At 47.4% G+C, this 21,280-nt stretch overlaps 1 long non-coding RNA gene across 2 annotated transcripts; it reads left to right on the forward strand.

Moving 5' to 3' along the window:
- Nucleotides 1-1,929: 1,929 nt before the first annotated feature.
- On the forward strand, nucleotides 1,930-5,733 carry LOC128123352 (uncharacterized). Of its 2 annotated transcripts, none has more exons than XR_008222655.1 (2): nucleotides 1,930-3,269; nucleotides 4,979-5,733. It is a non-coding gene; the product is annotated as an uncharacterized LOC128123352 (long non-coding RNA). The 2 variants fall into 2 exon arrangements; XR_008222656.1 differs by lacking the exon at nucleotides 1,930-3,269 and adding an exon at nucleotides 3,296-4,499.
- The last annotated feature ends 15,547 nt before the right edge of the window (nucleotides 5,734-21,280 follow it).

The raw sequence follows: 21,280 nt of genomic DNA on the forward strand, positions 1-21,280 counted from the left end.
GGTCATCACACACATAGTATACATCTATCCGAATAACACTTGGCCCCATAAATATGCATATTTATGTATCAATTAAAACCAGTCCACTAATATCCCCACTTGAATGTGGATTATATTGTGTAATGTAAAAAGTAATGTAAGTAGCCACTAACAGTGGTATGTACCTTATGAGACAAAGATGTGAGTACAATTGTCTATTTGGGAGGAGATCCCAGGGGATACTGCAAGGCAGGATGGGAGTTAGGCTGAGGAATAGGATAAAGCGTCGGGAGGCATGTGAGAGTGAGTCACTTCCCATTTCTGAACTAATCTGTAATGGGATGTGAGGGACTGTGGCATCTCCACCATCCACCACACATCCTGGGAGGCGTTTCTTTAGATGTCAGCCCTTCAGCTCTCCAGATGACACCATGCCAGGGCCTGGGACCATAGTGCCATTTTCAGACAATGGAATCAGGCAGGGAGGGTATAGAAGCCACCAGCTGTGTGCTAGTAAGGGCAGAAATGGAGTGAGTGAAAAAACATCAAATCTAAGCCATGGATACTCTTACCAAGATGAACTTCTACTTGACTGTCTTTGTCTGTAGAAGCAGCTGTGACATGTCAAAGGTGAAGGAAGTTCACGGTGGAGGCATTCAGCATGATCTCATTTTTGTAAAAATAAAGAACAATAATAATCACACTGTGGCAGGCCCCGTTCACTTGAGGCCAGCTTCTCCATTATACCGAGCAAGCACCAGGCCAAGGGCTACAAGGATGGAAACAAACAAACAAACATGAACTTTCAGCTCCAGGAGAATGTTTGAATATATAACAATAATTTTGTTATACCAATTTTATACTAATAGTATTTCAATGAGATCATAAAGTATTTTAAGTTATTTTTTTATGGAGAAAGGGCATAGGAGCTCCAACTACAAGACATGCAGAGAGGCCCAAAATTAGACTAAAAAATGAATCTCTAAATGTGCATTGCATCATTATTTTGTGGGGCCTGAAACTGAAAGAAAAAGGTAGTGACTAGTCATGGAACTGTAGGAGTCAGTGAAGTTGTGCCGTGCGGCTCCCATCTGTCTTAAGCGTCCCAGCTCTGGACAAAGCCAGCAGTCACAGCAAAGACCTTCCAGAGGCTTCTCACCCTGAGTCACGTCCTGACAGCTGCTCAGCAATGCGCCCCAGAGCAAAGGATGGAGGCAGTCAAGTGCTGGGACAAGGTCCACATCTCCGGTCCTTCCCAGCCTGAACCAATTTGGAAAGGGGAGGAGGATGGAAGTAAGGGAGGGAGGAAGCAGGAGGAGGGAGGGAAAGGAAGAGAGGGAGGGGGAAGAAGAAAAGGAAGGAGGAAGGAGAGGGAAAAGGAAGAAGGGAGGAAGGAATGAGGGGAGGGAGGGAGACATGAAGGATGGGAAAGATGCAAGGAAGGAAGGAAGAAAGGAAGGAATAAAGAAGGAAGGAAAGATGGAAGGAAGGAAGGAAAGATAAAAGGAAGGAAGGAAAGATGAAAAAAGATGGAAGAAATGAAGGAAAGATGGAAAGAAGGAAGGAAGGAAGCTCTAAAACCTTTTTAGAGCATCTATTTATTTTCTGAACATCAAAGTTTCTGGGCAGGAAAATATGAAAAACAAAATTCTCCCTCGAGAGCCTCTGTCCTTGTGCCCACTGCTGCATCTGATGAACGATCTCTTACTCTTCCATTACACTGGGAGTCTGGAGTCCACCCATGGCTGCCTGGTGCCTCCCAATATCTTAGCTTTGTGTTTGTTGTGGAGACCTGGCAGAAACAAGGGAAGAAAGGGTATTTTGGCTCATGGTTCTAGGGTGGGAGGTGGGTGAGGTGAGGGCAGTCCATCATAACAGAGAAGGAAGTCATGGTGGAGGGCCATGGTGGTGGGAACATGTGGTAGACAGAGGCTCACTTACAGAGTGGTAGACCAGGAGGCAGGGAGCAAGGAAGGAACTGGAGTGGGCTATAATTGTCAAAGGCCCACCCCACTTCTGCCAGGTAGGCCCCACTTCCTAAAGACCCCTTAGATATCACTGCCACTGAGAAACAAGCACCCAAAACACGAGCTTGTGGGGACATTTCTGATTCAAACCATAAGACTTAGTGAGCTTGCTAAAAATACAGAATTTAGGGCTGGAGAGGTGTCTTCGTCAGCAGAGTGTTTGCCTTGCGAGTATGGGACCTGAGCTTGATCCTCAGAACTCGTATAAAGAAGAAGAAGGAGAAGGACAAAGAGAGTGGGGCGGGGGGGAGAGACACAGCGGCACACACTTGTAATCCTACTGCCGAGGAGATGGAGACAGGTGGGGTACTGCGGCTTGCTGGCCAGCCAGCCTGGCTTAGTTGGTAAGTACTAGGCCAGTGAGAGACTCTGCCTCAACAAACAAGGTGGGGGCTGGGAAGATGGCTCAGTGGGGAGAGTGCTTCCCTTGAAAGTATAAGGACCTGAGTTCGAATCCCCAGCACTCCTGTAAATGCTGGGCATGGCTATTTGTGCCTGTAACCTGGCACTGGAGCAGGGAGAGGGTGCACAAACAGGGGTGTGTCACCAGCACTCATTGACCACCACCAAGTCTAGCCCCAAATCCACAAGTTCCAGGTTTGGTGAGAGACCTTGTCTCAAGGGAATAAGATGGGGAATGACAGAAGGTACCTGGCATCCTCCTCTAGACTCTACATGGGCATGTGTACTGGACAGGTATGCATATGACCCCCCACACACTACACACACCACACACACACTAAATAAATAAATAAATAAATAAATAAATAAATAAAGCAAGGTAGATGGATCCTTAGGAAGCACTTAATTTGACTTCTGGTCTCCACACACTTATGCATGCATGTGCACACATTGGCATACACATGCACACATATGCACCAACACATAAGCACCCATACAAAGCAAAACAACACCACCAACAACAACAAAAACCACCCCACAGAAATACAGTTCTGCCTGTGCATCTCACATTTATAACTTAATCTAATGTAAAAATTTCTCTTCATTTTTGGGCACTTGCTTCAATCACTTATATGAGCATGCATTATTCATATTATCCACATGATTTTTTTTTTCTAAAAACGCTTTTGGCAGCCAGCCTCCTAACTCTGACTTATAACTCATAGGTGGGCATCTGCCAGGAGGAGGGCATACTGCAAGAGCTGAAGGAATGTTCAGACTCTCAAAGACACAGTTGGATATCCCACACCCGGAAATTGAGCAAGAGGGGACCTGTCCTAGTAATCTACATAATTTTGAATGGTAAGTTGGTGACATTTATTGAAATTAAAATTAAACTTACAATTTGACCCAGCAATTCTACAGCCAGGATCTGGTTTTCCGTGCAATTCCCTGCACCTGAAGCCAAGCCAGATGATCTGAAGTACCCATGGAGGCACAGTGTATAAGGATAAGTGGGTGGGCCATCATCCATCCACGAGATAACAAAGCACTGTCACACAGTCCTAGGATACCACAGGATGCATATAACAGCTCTCCACCAAGTGACACTGAGGGTCCCAACATGTCTTATTAACTGGAGAAAAAAAGAAGTGTGTGCCTGTGTTTTTAAAATAGATTCCTAGACTTGGGTATGCATAAAATATTTCTGGAAGGCTAACAAGAGACTGGAAATGGTGATGGCTTTCAGGGAGGTGGCCTTGGAGAGGTGTGATGCGAAAGGAGGTTTGAGGCTGTATCTGCATCTATATCTGTCTATATCTTCTGCTGCTGTATGAGAGTTTTTCCATGAGGATGAGTCATCTGCTTTAATTAAAACAAAAGCAGCAGCAAGTGAAGAGATGCCCCTGGAGCCTCAGGTAGAGCGGGAGCAGAGACTGGAGCAGGTGCAGGTGAAGTCTGCCCCACGTGGTACCTGTGGGTGATTGTGATGGGGCTTGGCACCTCCACCTGATTAAACTGGGTGAGCAGGAGGCATCAGCATGTCTGTGGGAGGTTCCTGTCACCAGTCCTTGCTGCAAAGGAGGGCTTGCATGCTGAACAGGTGGCATGTCGAGCTCCTATCCCATCCCTGGTTTCCGATCAGTTCCAGCTCTAGGGGCTTCCACAGAACAGATGTAGGGCAGGCAGGAGACTCAGCCTGCTGCTCCCCAGCTGCCCGAATGCCCTGCCAAGAGCTTCAGCTTTGCCAATGCCTTCTAGATTCGCAGAGCAGCTACTGAGCCCCCAAGCCTCCATGTGGCCAGTCAGACGTGCTAGCTGCTGTGGAAGCTCACAGGGCAGAGACCGCAGACTGCAAGCCTGCTGCTACCACAAGCTGTGTGGCTTTGAGGGACAAACAGACTCCTGGAAGCCTGCTTTCCTCACCAGTTGGAGGAAATGGATGGAGTTGATGGTAGTATCTAGGCTGAGCAAACAGCTCAGTGGATGAATTGATTGCTGTGTGATCACACCAATCGGAATCACCAGAAGCCATGTAAAGCCACACACAACAATGCACATCTGCAGTTTTGGTGTCCCTAAAGTGAAGTGGTAAGTGGAGATAAGAAAATCCCTGGGAGCTCATGGGCCAGCCCTTCTGGGACAGGCTCAGCTAGCAACAAAAAGACACTGCCTCCCACAAGATGGAAGGTGAGGAACCATGCCTGAAGCTGCCTCTGACCTCCACAAGCATGCTGTAGCATGTGTGCGTCTGCATTCACACATACCACACACACGCACATAAAAAATGTAACATCTGTCTCTAGGAGTCTGAGGTATTAAGGTCATCCATAGTAGGAACTCATCAAGTATCTACTATGTATTTCTCTGGCACCCCCTAGTATGTGCATTAGGAATTTAAAAATTAAAAAATATATAGTGAAGTGGTCTTTACTCTTAAGTAATTTATAGTCTACCAAAAGAGGGGTAATACATAATACTTAAGTGTTTTTTCTCTGCTTCCAGAGTTCTATCTTATTTAACTTATATTATAACCCCATGTAGCAGTTATTACTGTTCCTGTTTTATAGATGAGGAAATGGAAGTTCCAGGAGGATGGGGGCTGTGCACAGGGCTATGGAGGAGGCTCAAGACTGATAAGGAAGAGAGTCACCGGGGTTCTCCTGAAACACTAATGGACAATGGACGCTTTCATTGCAACCTGACACAGTTTTAAGATGGAGGAAATTTGCCTTATGATGCAGGGCACCATGTGATCGAATGTGAGCACCGTGCCCACCACGTGATCCTCCCAGGACACAGGAAGTAGAACCAGGGGTCTTATGGTCCAGTGTTTCATCTTGGCTTGCCTCTGTCTCATTCTTCTCCTCCTTGAATTTGCCTTCAGAGCAGTGGGCAGTGGCTGTCCTCAGTCCCAGATAAATGCTGTCTCCATGAGAAGACCAGCCCAGTTAGAAACAGGACGGCCCAAAGGAGAATCTTATTGGTCCCATTTGGGCCCTGTATCTAGTTGTGGGCCAATCAGCGTTGGCCAATGATCTAGGGTCTTGGGGCTTGTTTGTTCCTATAGGTAGGGCAGGTCATAAGGGACTGAGTGGCCATGTCCTCCCTGGGGACTCAACAAGAAATGAGAATTTCAAGAAAGAGTGAAGTGGTGTCCAGAGAAGAATTTCCTGAGGAAGATAAAGCTTTTTCTTTTCCTAACCCTTGTCCTTTCTGCATTCAATTTGTAATTGCCAACATACTTGTGTGGTACGGAATGTTTTTAGAAAGATCAACAAATGTTACCTTGAAAACCAATAAAAAACAGAAAAATAAAAATCAACCTTGGGCTGTTCCAATGCCTTTTCATATGAGAGTATAGTAAGCCAGCCTTAGCCTGGAGAAGGGAGCTGGGACTAGAATGCGTGGGTGTTCAGGGCTTTCATAAAGAACATATTTTATTCGGTGTATATGTTTATATGGGGGAGGGCATACACATGCTATGTTGCCCATATGGAGGTCAGAGGACACCTTTCAGGAGTCAGCTCTCTCCTTCTCATCATGTGGGTCCCAGGGATTAAACTCACGTCCCCAAGCTTGGTTTCAGGTGGCTTTTCCCACTCTGAGCCACTTCACTAGCCCCTAGTATTTCTTAATATGTCTAAGTCCTATATTCAAGTGCCTGTAAATGTGGCCTTACAGGGAAATAAAATCTTTGTAGAGGAGATTAAATAAAGTGAAATGGGGGAAAATGAGGCAAATTATATCCGCTAAGTGTTCCTGTTAGACAGGACTCCATGTCCTTAGCCAAGGTTCCTCATTCTCATCCATCTTGACATTTTGAGCTGGATCATTCCATGTCTTGGAGGTCTGTCCTGTGCATAGTGGGATGGGTAGCCATATCCCTGGCCTCTATCCACTGGAGTATAGTATCCTTACCCCAGTTGTGACAAATGTATGGGATTACTAAGTGTGCATGGTGGTTGAGGGGAAATTCAGGGTGTTTGGATGGAATTATCTTGGATCTCCCATGTGGGTTCTAAACCCAATGACTGGTAGCCAGTGAGCTAGGGGAGCTCTGAGATGCACAGATGCTGGAGAGACCGTGCTGTCAACATGCAGGTAGAGACAGAGGTAAGAGGTGGCGTGCTCAGAGGGCAAAGACCACCAAGATCATGAGTGCCAGCAGAAGCTGTGAGGGAGGCACAAAACAGATTATCCTCAGAGCCTCCAGGGGCCCAGCCTGACCTCATGCTCATAGCTATCTTAGTCACCAGTGTGTGTAATTTATCATGGCAGCTGTAGGGTGGCACTACACTTGTGTAGGATATTTTCCAAAAGATCCTTTCAGGGGATTGCCAACCCAAATGAGACGCTTCACTGGGGCAGGTTCCTGTCACTGGGACAGCAGCCCCACAGGTCTTACGTCCCACTGCCTCCTGCCCTGCCTTACCCACACCAGTTGTTCTGAAGTAGGCACAGGGCCCAGGCAAGCTAGAGACTTCCAGTCAGGCTTTCCCACCCAGAGCTAGGAGTTGTTCTTCCACTTTCAGGAACAGGAAGTGTGAGATACAAACCCAAGCACGGTCAGGAGCTCCATCTCCAAGTACAGCCACACTGAGGGGAAGGTTTTCAACATGTGAAGTGAGTAGGTGTGGCTGTGATGAAGGCCTTCGACCTTGTGTTTGTGACTGTTCTTGCTGCTGTGACCACATACCAGACACACAGCAACAAGAAAGGAAGGATTTTTTGCCTTATGCTTTGAAGGGATATGGTCCACCATGATGAAAAAGGCATGGGGGCAGGGGCTTGAAGCAGTTGGCCTCACTGAATCCACAGTCAGGAAACAGAGCTAACAGTAAGTGGAGCTAACAGTAAGGCTATTAAAGGTCAAGGTTCAACCCTGTCCTGCTGGGACACACTTCCTTCAGGGAGGCTGTACCTCTTAAAGGCTCAACAGCCTTCCAAAACCAGCTGGGGACGCAGAGTTCAAACCACGGCTACTGGGGACAGTTCACATTCACACACAACACATCAGTGGCTCACATTACAGTTCTACAAAAGTGTCAGGAAAGGCTCCAGACTCCTCCTGTCTGTGGTTCTGCCCAGCTCTTCCTTTAGCCCATCAGAGCCTGCTCTGCTCATCTAGTGGAGGGGAAAGAGACTGAAGCATTGTGGGGGAAGTGTTTGCGAGGCAAATCTGGTAGCCCTAGCCCTGTACCCTTTCTGTTGAGACTTATCACAGGGCTGAAGTGGACTGTGGAAGATGAGAAAGTGTCCAAGCACTCAAAATAAGAGGAGATGGATTTGGTGACTGCTGGCTGGTTGGGGCTGCCTCGCTGGACAGGCTTTGTGATGAGACAGACTAGGGATGCTTGTGTCTAAGAGGGTTAGACAGGATTCATCATTGCGACATCCTTGGGTTTTTAATAAAGTCTTGGTATTGTAAGTGGCTGAGACGGCAGAGTTTCTCACTCCATCAAACTTCACTTTCTTCTGAGAGCTTCTTCTGGCAAGGACGACAGTGCAGAGAACTGGGTCAGAGCGGGTAAGAGAGTGGAGGGGAAGTAAAGAGCAGCTATGGAAGCGTGGATTCCATGGGGTAAGCTCAGGCTGTGCATTGGGAGAGATGGCCTCACTGTAGAGCAGCTGTGCCCTGCCCACTCTGGTCTCTCAGTGAGCTCGTGCAGAGAGTGATGCTGCTCATGGCAACAGAAGGTCAGGTCAGTGCACTGCAGGTGGAGGCCTGGGAACAATTTCAAAACAAATTACATAACATCATCTGCTGTGGTCCGTCCAGAGGCTGAGTCTCTCCTGGCACCACTGGCACCCCTTGGGTGGAGGAGGGATGTGGTGGCATTGCTGAACAGAGTCCTTGGTCCCCAGTGGTGCCATCTGTCTGGTCTCATGTACTGCAGATTGGAAATGTTTACTTCAATGCAGAAAAGCTCTTTTCGGACTGTGGGACCTTCAGAGTTTGGTCTAGTCAACTGATTCTGCAAGCTGAGCTAAGACTGCAGCTGGAGTTGGGGCAGACAGGTGGCCCAGATGACTCACCAGGACACAGGCTCTGGATATACCCAGAAGTCTGCTCACAGCTGGCGTGGCCTTGGTTTCCTCACCGTATTGATTGCTTTTCTCATTGCTGTGACCATGTACTGGACAGCAGCACTTTGGGGAAGAAGGGTTTAGCCTGGCTCGCAGTTTCAGGGGCCCATAGTCCACCATTGCAGAGAAAGTGTGGCAGTGAGCGGGTCAGCACACAGCCTGGGAGCTTGCAGCATGATTTACTTATGTCTACCTGGTGGGCCAGGAAGCAGAGTGCTCAAACTGGAAGCAGTTCTGGGCCTCTAGTGACCTATATCCACCAGTCAGACCCACCCTCAAAGGCTCCACAGCTCCCCAAACAGCACTACCAGATGAAGATCACATGTTCAAACATGAACCTGTGGAGGGCCTTTCCAGTTCAGATCTAGTACTCAACTTAACACGGATAGACCCCACCACAAGCACACACACAGATGGGGATAACAGCCACGCTGATGTTGAACATTTCCTATGTTCAGCAAAGGTACTCCATTGACATGGGTCACCAATTCTCAGGCCAGTTCCTCTCATCTGGGGTGAATCAATCCTCTACCCTGACCCTGAGTGACCACAGACATGTTTGGGTGGCCCAAATGATAGCGCCACTGGACTCCACAATGCATAGGTCAGACCTCATAACATGGAGTGAGCAGCTCAGAGTGTCGAGAAGGCTGAGGCTGAGGAGCCCAGATGTCCAGGAACACGTATGGGATTTAATTTTCCTCACCTTCCCCCATGTCACCAGAAAAGTTATCTAGTTGAGGAAGTACCAAGAACACATGAACATCACCCCTTCTGTTCCACAAGGACTCTGCTAAAATGTGTTTGAGGGTTTCCCAATTGATGCCAACCATGACAGCATGCAACTCCCCCACCCCACCCCCGCTTCCCACCCTCCCCTTGCTCCTCCTTTTTCTTCTGTACTTGGGAATGTTAGGCACTACTCTACCACCGAGAGAACTCCTCAGCCCCTGCCCACTTTTGTGAAGGCAGTACAGACTGCATCTTAGGGTAGGGCCACCATCTTAGACCACCTGCTGTACTCAGTTCCAGGAAGGACCTCAGGAATGTTCCATGACAACTCAAACAGACACAGGGCAGTGTGCTCCTGCAGACATCCTGTCTGTGGTTTATGACCCTTGAAGATATCTAGATAATCCTGCTGAGCAGCCCAGATAATCCTGTTCAGCGGGTTGTGGTTCCCCACTAAAACCTCTAACCCAGTGGTTTCAAATGTGGTTTCGAACCCAAAGTCTAGACCAATAGTTTCAAAAAATTGCTTTGCCCCATATTCCTTCTACCCAATCCCAAATTGCCAAAGCATGTAATTCCTGGCTTGCAGTTTTTCCCTATAAAAACCCTCTACCCCTGGGCCCGCTGCCACCACTGCATTCTCCTCCATCTGCCTGGGGGTGGCCCAGGTTGAGCCTGACAATAAAAGGACCCTTTTGTGCTTGCATTGGAAAATGGCTCCTTGGTGGTCTCCAGGGGTTTCGAGAAATGGGTACAACACTTTGTTTTTTTAAACATTTTTTTCTTTGTATTTATTCCTCTTTCATATATTACATCTTGACCACAGTTTCCCCTCCCTCCACTCCTTCCAGCACCCCCCCCCCCCCCGCCCCAACACACACACACCTGCCCTCTCCTCCAGATCGACTGCTTCTCCATTTCCCTTCAGAAAAGAGCAGGCCTCCCAGGGTTATCAACCAAACACTGCAAAACTACTTTTGACTCAGGGGTTTCCTAAGTTGTTCAGGCTAGCCTTGAACTTAAGATCCTCCTGCCTCAGCCTTCTGAGGAACAGGGACTATAGACCTGCCCTGCATGGCCCATCTGTATACTTCTGAATCAATCAACAGGGCTGCTGATGCTAAGAATAGTCATGGTAGGAAAGCTGGGGTGGAGCAATAGGAACAATCATTCTGTGTCCCTGCCTCCAGGAGCCCAGGCCCCATCTGGTGTCCAGGACCTCATTCTACACTCTAATATAACAGTCAATGCCGACAGCAGCAATGCCTGTCACTGCCCCTTGCATGTGACTGTTGTCCTTACTGATGGGACATATGTTAAAGGCTTGCTCCCCAGAGCGGTACTCTTGGAAGATGGCAGGGCCATAGGTGATGGGACCTAGTGGAAGTTCTTCCAGACATTAAAAAAATGTGCCCTTTAAAGAGATATCAAGACCATGGTGTCTTCTCTTCTCCTATTTCTTCACTGTCTCCAGGTGAAGGGCTTTACTCTACCACAGGCTCCCAGGGTGCCCCACCTCACCACAGAACAAAACGCAATGGGGCCATTGGACCACAGGCTGAAACCTCCAAAGCTATGAGACAAAATAACCCTTTTCTATTAATAAGCTAATCATCACTTGTGTTTATTACAGCCACAGGAAGCTGACCGACACACATCCATAACTGCTCTACAAGCCAGGACTCTCCTGGAATGAAGAAAGGCTGAGTAACTCAGCCAACATCATAGAGGAACTGAGGTGAGACTGAAGTCAGGACTGGGCTGGTGACAAGTCTCCACTGTGATCCCAGGCTACGTTGCTTCTAGAAGCAAGAGGAAGTTGGCATGGACTGTATGGTGACCATTGCTGCTTGACAAAGTTCCAGCATTTCAACATTGCAGACCACATTTCTCCAACACCTTTTTACTTTCATTTTTAATGATTCTCAATATTAATGCCTTCCCCTTTGGGAAACTTTGTGCAGGCTTTGGTAAAGGATAAAAATGTGTACAATGATAGCCTCTCTAAACAAAAAAATTCTTTGGAAAAAAATCCCCACCACCAAGGAACCAGGAATTCCATTGTGCCCTCCTAATTACACCAAGAACAGGAAAGTTAGAGATTTACTAGACACACCTGATCTCAAGGATGAAATGCCTACACTCCAGATCCAGAGCTTGAGGCCATTAAGGGCAAGAGTTCAATTAATAATTACAGAGAAATCAGACCTGGACAGTATAATGGGGAAAGAGCAGGATATCAGGACCTTCCCTTTTGGGAGCATGTGAGGGGAACAGGCCCATCTAGAAAAACTAAGACATTGTAGTATAGTGTCTACTCCCCAGAAGAAGTCTTTCTCTCAAAGTCAGGCATTTGGATAAGGGCCTCCATTGGCAGTGGTGGAAGTGGGGGGCCCAGGAAAGTTCCTGCTTGCTAAAGCAGTTATTCCCCTTATCTCTGGCAAAAGGAATTTGTGGCCCTTTAATTAACATATGACTGGTGCCTATTGTCAAGGTCAAGGCTAGCTTCCTAATCTCTGATCTCAAGAACACCTCAGATCACATGCCCCTTGTCTCCTGTTTAATTCTGTGAGCAACTATACAGTATAAAAAGTGTAGTCTTTTTACAATTAAATGCTTCTGGCAGTCATCTTGATTCACCCTCAGATCATGCTGTCTCCTTCTTCTCTTCCACCCTTATCCCCCCCACCGACTCTATACATCCTCTTTGGGACCCAAATCCCCCTCCACCCCCTCTGCTGAAGCAGGTCTCTGGCAGGAAGCCACCACGAGATTCGAGTGACAGGAACAGCTATGCACAATTTTGTCACCACGGAAGACACGTTGATCCCATTCTATTCGTGAAGTCCTTGGGAGTATCTCCAAATCTTTGAAAGTCTCCATCAACTTTGACTTCTTCTCTGTTATGATGGACTGCCCTCACCTCACCCACCTCCCACCCTAGAACCATGAGCCAAAATACCCTTTCTTCCCTTGTTTCTGTCAGGTCTCCACAACAAAAACAAAGCTTAGATATTGGGAGGCACCAGGCAGCCATGGGTGGACTCCAGACTCCCAGTGTGATGGAAGAGCAAGAGAGAATTCATCAGATGCAGCAGTGGACACAAGGACAGAGGCTCTCGAGGGAGAATTTTGTTTTTCATATTTTCCTGCCCAGAAACTTTGATGTTTGGAGTTTGTCCAGCTGGTTTTCAGTCTTACTTTGGTCTAGCATTTTCTCATTAAGCTCCCTTCCCACATTTTGGAATGGTAATGTATTATCTTGTGACATTATATGTTAGAAGTATATGATCTGCGTTTTGATTTTGATTTTATAGGGGATTACAGTAAAGAGATTGCATGAATCTCAGAAGAGACTTAAAACTTTAGACATTAAAATATTTTTGAGACTGTGATAGACTATGGGGACTTTTGAAGTTGGACTACATGCATTTTGAATTATATTGTTGTTTCAGGCCTATGGGGGACAGGAAGTGGAGTGTGATAGTTTGAATAGGTATGGTCCCCATAGACTCGTGTGTTTGAGTGCTTGACATATAGGGAGTGGCACTATAAGGAGGTGTGACCTTGTTGGAGGAAGTGTGTCACTGTGGGGGTGGACTTTGAGGCCTCATCCACTCAAGCTATGCCCAGTGTGGGACACAGTTCACTTTCTGTTGCCTGCACATCAAGATGTAGAACTCCCAGACATTAAGGCAGATAAGGGGTGAATGCTGTTCCAACAGTCCATGATGTGGGTAGCAAACAACTGGTGATGGTCTACGAACCCCTGGCCACCTGTCTGGAAGATGCTGGGATGCACAGACATGCAGAGCCCTGTGAGACTGATCCCTCCCCATCCCCGGAGCAAGATCTGGGCAGCTGTGTTTCTGGAGATGCAGTCTGTGTAGCAGGCATCCTAGGTGTGTGACCTTGGAGTCTTCTTTCCTCTCCACACCCATCAATTCCCTCCTGACAAAAAGGCACCACAGTGCTGGGCTACAAGTAACAGAATGCCTGGCTAACGTTGCCCAAACAAGGACATCTGCCCTGTGGTAGGCTGAATGGACGGAGGTAGGAGGCTCCCAGAATGATGTCAACATCCACTTCTGGGACAGTATCTTTGCAATTTTTGTCTTGCTTTGTTTTCTTTTTCATTGTATAAATGACCCGATCACATTCAAAATAGGAAATCAATGTCCCAAAGGACATATTACTCTTTAACCCAGGGAGGGAAGCTCTTATGTCTCATTTGCCCCAGAGCTGGGTTACATACCCATGCATGGGCCACCACAGATGTGATCCAGAGAGTTCAGCATGGCATGGGTATTGTTGCCCTGCTAGCCCTACCATTTGCTACTGTCCCAACTGTGGCCCCTGAAGTCCCTCCCACCTCAGGACCTTTCAAAGGCCTTTTTTTTTGTCTCAAGCAATCTTCATTTGTACTTATGTACCTGACCCTGTGCTGTACTTACCTTCCAGTAGGATGTGTTAACGTCACCTCCAATCTGTGGGTGCACTGTGCTCAGCTAGAGATGTCTGGCCAGGGTGTGTCACACTGCTGTTGTCAGACTGCAGTTGTGATGGTTGTGACTAAGATGGCTTCACTTCTGGCGCCTTCAGGAGGTCCTGAAAGGCAGGACCTCTCTTCCTCCTTCTTTAGTCTCTCCCTGCGGCTCAGACCTCTTCATCGAGTCCCTCAGACATGGAAGATGCCAGCTCTTCTTCAGACAGGATCCAGCATGCTGCTCCAACTGTGTTCCATGTGGCAGAAATGAAACTCCAGAGCAGGGGCTGTTCAGCCTGTGAATACCGAGACCGTGGTTCTTAGGGAGCAAGCTGTGAGGGCCAGTTGTATCATCTTAAAGAGAACCAGCAGCTTCTCAAACAGATAAACTCTAAGCCCTTGGATTCACTGACATAAGACATACCTAGCTGATGCTAAGTGCCAAGTCTACATTCTTCTTCTGCCAAACAATGATCTATTCTTGAAAAGCTGGTTTTGTGTTGAGAGTTGAAAGAATCATATGTGCTTTTCTTTGCAAGGGCATATCTCCAAGGGACAGAGTTTTCTTTTATTCATTAGGTTTTGAATCTTGAGTCAGTAATGCCAAGTTAGAAGCACTTGAATGTGAGCCAGGACATTTATTTGTTTTTATTTTTTTGTGACAGGGCATGATGGGTGTCTGTGCATACGAGTGCGGGTGTGTGTGGAGGCTCTAAGAGGGCATCAGAGGCCCTGGGACTGGAAGCATAGGCACTTGTGCACACTGATTCTTGCTGAGATCTGAGCTCCTGACTGCTGTGCCATCTCTCTAGCCCCAGGTCAAGATGCTTACACTAGGATCCTTACTTGGCAACAAGTAGCAAAAGTTTGGACAAATCTCTTCTGGTGGGAACCTTCTTCTCACCCAGAAAATTCCCAGGCAGGACTAGATAAGATATGCAAATGTTTTCCTCTGCAGGGCTTGTTGGTGCATGCCTTTAATCTCAGTACTGGGGAGACAGAAGCAGGACAGTTCCATCCTAGAGCAGTTCCAGGCCAGCCAGGACTACATTGTAAGACCTAGTCTCAAAAAAGAACATGGTTTCCTCTTGAGCAAAATTTCCCTTAGCATAGCGTTTAATTTTTAATTTTTCATGACATTGATGAGTTACATCAGGTCATCACAGGTGAAAAAGCATACCTGTAAGGCTTTAAATCACACTGAATCATGCAGTGGAAAAGTTACCTCATTTCAAATTCTTTTTCAATCTTTTTGATTCTATCAAGGGCAAGCCTCAGTTGGCTTTTGGTATGTGCAACACCTCAGCACTTGGTGGAATAGTAAGGATAAGTGAAGTTAGCTTCTAAAACAAGTAAGTCTAAAAATCTCAGTGGCTCAGCTCAGTAAGGGTTTGAGCTCAACAAGAGCTCATGTATGGCTTCCTGCAGGCAGGCTTCCAAGCTCCATCTATCTAGTAGCTACAAAACTCCTAACCACAGACTCTTGTAATGTTGCTGACAGGCAAAAGAAGAGAGATTGCTTGGGGGATTGCTTGAGGAGGAACAAGGCAGGCCCTGGAATAATCCACATCACTTGCCTTTCTGTTGGCTGAAGGTTCCATGGGGCCTTTTGGAGAAAAAAGGAACTAGAAGTGAAGTCTGTAGTGACTCCAAGGCAGCACAGACATCAGTACTGGGGAAGGACACTTGCCAGTGTTTAGGTTCAGAACATATGGGAAGCAACAGTACTGTCACAGTGTTGTCGAGTCCCTAGAGTGGCTGTGCCTGAACTCCCATTGCAGTAGAATAGCTAATACTGGCTTTCCACTCCTCATCCGTGCTTTTACTTTCCATGGCCAACTGAAGCATGACATGTTAAAGAGAAAATTCCAGAAAGAATTAATGAATTTTAAAGAACCACCCCAGAGTGTTCTAATTACTTTATTATTAGTTATTACTAATCCACTGTGCCTGATTTCTAGGCTAAACTTGATCACAGCTTTATAAGAAGGGAAAGCTCTACACACCCGCATTCGCCATCATCTGCAGTTTGGGGTGTCTGCGGGGGGTGGGGGTGGGGATGGGGCTGGGTTGTATATGTTACAAATAAAGGAGACGGAAGTAACATGAAATGCCCTCATTAAGTAAATCTCTTTTAAAGGAGGCTATGGGCTGTGGATATAGGCCAGAGGGTAGAATGCTGTCTAGCATACAGGAAGCCCTGGGTGTGTTGGTGCACATCTGTAATCCCAAGATTTGTAAGGTAAAGACAGGAGGATCAGGAGTTCAAGGTCATCCTCAGCTACATAGCAAGTGTGGAGCTACCCTGGGCTATATAAGGCCCTGTACCTTAAAAATAAAGGTGACCAATGTGGCAAAACAAAACAAAACAAAATGACAATGACAGATGAGTGACTGACATTTGGGAACTCGGTTTCTAGGGTAATGATGTAGACGAATCTGTCTGCAATGATTGGAACATTTAGAAAGAACTATTCTGTGTGAATACAGCTGGCCACATGGGACTACTGTGCTCCTAAAATATGGGCAGTGTGAGAGGCTGGATTTCTAATATAATTTTACTATATAACAAAATACAGATCTTGGAAGGTAACTACAATTGATAATGGTTGCCTAGAGTTCAGCCCTGGGGAGGACTCAGAGGTAAGCAATGCTGAGACGGATTATTTTCAAAATTTTACTTATTTTTATTTCATATGTATGGATGTTTGCCTGAAAGTCTGTGTACTATATGCACGCAGGCCAGAAGAGGGTATTGGATCCCCTGGGACTGATGTTACAGACAGTTGTGAGACACTATGTAGGTGCTGGGAATTGAACCCTAATCCTCTGGAAGATCCATCAGTGCTCTTAACCTCTTCGCCCTCTGAGTAGATTTTTAATGTCTGGTGTGGGTCTAAGGCAGAGGAGATGGTGAGAGTGCATCTTACTGGCTACTACTTTACTAAAAGGAATCTTTAGTCCTAACTTTTATGTTCTCTCGCAAGGCTTCAGTGGAATGTAATCCCAAGTTAATGATCTTCTAAGGTGGAGATATCAGTTTCTGGTTTCTGTGCTCCTGGTTAAATCCTGTGCCATCTGTTCATGTCTCAACAAGCATAGGGTATCTATGGTGAGACTAACAGTGGGTATTTACCCATATCTGCATGCAATGCTCCAATGCTAATGATTGTAGCCTGCTGAGCTGTGAGTCACCTACCATCTCCTCTGCTCAAGAAGGACACTGGGAAGTTACCTATTGGGAGGCAGGGGATCATTACTGACGGAAAAGGAAGGACCCCCTCTGTTTAATGTGGGACTAGAAGTGGGAGGCGGGAAATAACCTTTCCCCATGTCACTGCAGAGGTGGAGCAAGCTGTCAATGGCATAGGTTGTCTTGAAGAGGAATTCACAGGTTCTGTGGGGATAAAAGAGTCCAGGCATGGCAGAGTATCCCCCTCTCCCTACACACATAGAATCTGAATGTCAGGAGGCTGGCAGAGTTCCTGCAGATGTCCCCTCCTGTCCTAGCATCCCTGGCAGACATGGAGGGACAGGTCACTGTGCTGACCCTGGCTGGCATTTCAGACAGCTTTATAATTACCCTGACTTCAACTGCCAGTGACCTTTCGGTCTTCTCATCGGGGAGCACGAGGCTTGCACACGTGGTTTTTATCTTAGTCTAATACTTTAATCAGCATTTCCTTTTCCCTTTCTCTGGCCCTGCTTAGATTTAGACGATAGCCCTGAGCCATCTGGACAACCTGTTCTCTCCTTCAACTTCCTTGAAAATCACTCATGTCCAGACTTCCCAGGTGGCCATGCAGAGCCTGAGGGACAGTCTTGGCATCCCTTTATCTAAGGCTCCCCACTGTGGGCAAAGCTGTGAGCCAAGGACCCAGGGTTCTCTCTTCCCTTCCCTCTCTGTCTGGATAATTCATCCCATAGGTACCCCCAAGTGCTGTCCCCACCTAATCTATCTCTCCCACAACCATGATCTGCACTCAGAGAGCGCAGACCTCAGGTTACGATTCTGTGTTCACCCACGTGGTAGGTGACTTTCACCTCCACTGGGTAGCCAGCCTTCAAGATGGCTCTGGATGCCCTCTACCTCCTGATATTCACGCCCTGTGTGGTCTCCTCCCATATCACTTCAGAGTTGGTTTCTGAGATGGACGTGAGATGAGGTGCCAGGGTGTGGCACTTTAAAGTTAGATTTGAAGACTGGCTTCCATCATGGAGATTCTGTCTTGATCACTTACTTGGGAGATACCCAGCCATCATGTCCAAGACATTCCACCACCCACACCCTGGAGGACACCTGCCAAGGGCCAGTGGGTGACCTTGGTAGTAGATTCTTTAAGTCTTCAGATGACCAAAACCACTCAGTTGTTGCTCTCAGATCCTTTACCTTTAGAAGTGTGCAAGATACTTGTAAATGTTTGTATAACATTACACAATCGTGTATAATAATGGATCTTTCACATAGGATTCTCTATTAGTGTAGAAACTATGACTACTGCTGTTCTCCAAACTGTACCTCCAAACATCTAGGTATGAGGATCACTCAACACACACACACACACACACACACACACACACACACACACACACACACACAATATATATATGTACATATACATGTAGATATGCACATACATACATACATAAATATATCTTTTGACTTTGTCAACCAACAGACACTTCTTTGTGTGTGTATTTATATGTGTGAATGTTGCTATGGAGCTGCACGTGTGTGTGTGTGTGTGTGTGTGTGTGTGTGTGTGTGTGTGTGTGTGTATGCTGGTGTGTGGCCATGTGTCTAGAGGCCAGAGGCCAATCTGCCCATATATATTTCATTTGGTAGACAAGCTATGCTGACTGGCTAGGGACCAACCTCTCTGCTTGCTCAGGGCTAGGATGACAAGCTCATGCAATGTGGGAGCCCACAGAGGTCTCCTAGTGAGAGCTGAGCTTGCTTTACCCAGCAGGACTGCATAAGAGGATGATTGGACCACGGGCCTGGTACCAGGTGTTTGGAAGGGTCTGCACTTGGCTGTATCTAGCAAGGGGGAGGTCTTTTGCCTCGCCCCTTGGCAGGGCTATAAAAAGTCCTTTTGAATAAAGTTCTGGGTTGGGTATTGACCCAGGCCCTCCCGAAGCTATCCTGTGTCTCTTTCTTTTCATCTGCTAGGTCTCTCTTTCTATCTGATATTTTCTTATCCCTCTCTCCTCAAGAGTATCCAGGGTAAAGTGAATGCAGGTCCCCCCTCCGATCACCTTCTTCCCATGGGTTTTGAGTCTTCACACTTTTGTGGCGGTCACTTTACTGACTGAGCTACATTCTCAGTCCCACCAATGATTCTTGAGCAGCTGTGAAGTCAGTGTGTGTGTGACAGTCCTGTCCTCGAAGACGGTTCTAGAGGATTTGATGAACAAGAGGGGAGGCCACAACAGTGGGGGCCAGCTGGAGCAGAAGACCAGAACAGATGGCACTGAGTAGAAACAAGTCAGTCGTGAACAAAGGGTCTGAGTTCCTGGGGTCCATGGCTGAACCTCTGAAAGACCCTGAACCCACCAGATTTTTGTGCCAGATAGTATGCCCAGGAGCCCTTTGAGGAGGCGTGGTGGCAAATATGACCTGACTCCAGCTGTGGGGAGGTTAGGAGAAGCTGCCTTCAGTGGGGGTTCTCCACGCAGGCCTCCCACATTGTCATGGGCAGCATGATGGGGTAGGGAGGAGGTGACTGTGGCTCCTGAAGCTGGGTGGGCTGTCACCATCAGGCTTGGGTTCCATGCCCGCAAATGCAGGGCCGAAGAAACAGGTGCACAGGAAACAGGCTGTGGCTGTGAAGTTCAGAGCGCAGCGCCCGCCCCTTGGCAAATACCACCGATGGCTGCCATGCCTCTTCACTGAGGAGAGACAGATTTCTGAGTTCAGGTACCCTTTTCCTTAATACTTTTAAATGAAACGTCAAAGGTGCTGACATGTAGAAAAGCTTTTACGGTGAGTGCACAGGACAGCCCTACCTCCGCCTCCACTCTACCATGGACCCAAGTCTCTTCAGCCACACCCTCCTCCATCCTGTCACTCATGCTCCTGTAAGTAACCTCTCACCCAAACCCCTGTAAATGACCCCAGTGAAACTCCCTGACTCGCCAAATTGGACTTTGGTGGTATCTGTGCTTTGGTGTGTTGTCAGTTTCCCATCTGGAGTGAGTAGATGCTTGCTCTCCTCTCCCCAGGAATAAATCACACGACACAGCTCTGCATGTGAATCTGAGGGTCCTAGTCATTGAGTAGCACACTGTGCATTTTTCATATCCACACACAGACATCTCTGCAGAACCCATTGCTAGATCAATAAGACAGGAACATTGTGTGGACAGCTCATAAACCCAGGCATTAACTCACAAGCTACAAATGGCCTCGACTTTGAAAAGCAGAAGAGGGTAGATTCTATTTGACAGAACAAAAGTCACTTAACCCGCAATCTCTTCTGACATGATAAAAATGGGATAGGCCTCATTTTTTTTTCAACGTTCAGGTAGGAATGCAGACTCCATGGTCTGATCAGGCCTAGACTGTAGGCTTTCACAGATGTTCAGGGTGGGAAGCTTGTGTTTACTGCTCATTGCCATATCCCTGAGACTTGGGAGATGGTCACTGCACTTCAAGTGTGCCTCAGCTAAGTACCACACCCACCAAGCAGGGCAGTCCTGGGCTTCTGCCATCTCGCCCGTGAGTCTGCACTGTCTCGACTGGTGGGCATTGCTCCTATCCTATGCTTACAGTTTCCTCACCCAGCCTCGAGCTCTGCAGAACGGGGAGGATCATGGAAGCAGAGGCAGGCTCGTGAGAAGGGCATCATCAGCTGGGTCTCTTGGTTTGCAAACAATTGATGACAAGCTTAAGCAAAGAAGGAAAACTGTTGACTCAGCCTGTGGAGTGCCCAGCCAGTCTCTGGAAAGCCGTAGGCAAGGCTGGACGCAGGTGCTTGTGCTGGACTCCTGCCTCTTTTCCTTCTTCCTCCCTCCGTGACGGCTTCATTGGCAGACCCTCTCAAGCGTGCTCTCAGCTCCAAACATGCATTGTCATTCCAGCAACTCCAGCCGGAAGAATGCTCACCCTGCTCACACTTCCAGCCTAGGGTTGTGTCTCTGTGGTTGGATCTGGTTATACTGCCAATTACAGAATTGCTGGCATGTGGTCAGAACAGTGGCACCATGACGCTTCCCACTTACTTCCGTTTCCACCATAAGAAAGCCTGGGACAGAAGGAACCCATCCAAATAGCCCAGACGGCAGCAGAGTGCAGGAGGTTTCAATGTTTGGAGGGGAATGGATGCTACAAGGGTATAAGTCATCTTTCTCCTCAGATGGTCAGTTTCCTTGAAGACTAAATCACTTTAGATGAAGCAGGGTTGGGGCAGACAGAGAGGCAGGTTGTTAACCAGCTTCCAGAGACTTCCATAAAAAAGGAGCTGCTGGGAGATTGGCAGGTAACTTCCAAAAGCCTGAGTGGGTCTGTGTGCGTGTGTGTGTGTGTGTGTGTGTGTGTGTGCGCGCGCGCGTGCTCATGGGT

Source organism: Peromyscus californicus, unplaced genomic scaffold (assembly GCF_007827085.1).
Source record: "Peromyscus californicus insignis strain IS unplaced genomic scaffold, ASM782708v3 Scaffold_3__1_contigs__length_106647218, whole genome shotgun sequence".
NCBI lineage: Eukaryota > Metazoa > Chordata > Mammalia > Rodentia > Cricetidae > Peromyscus > Peromyscus californicus.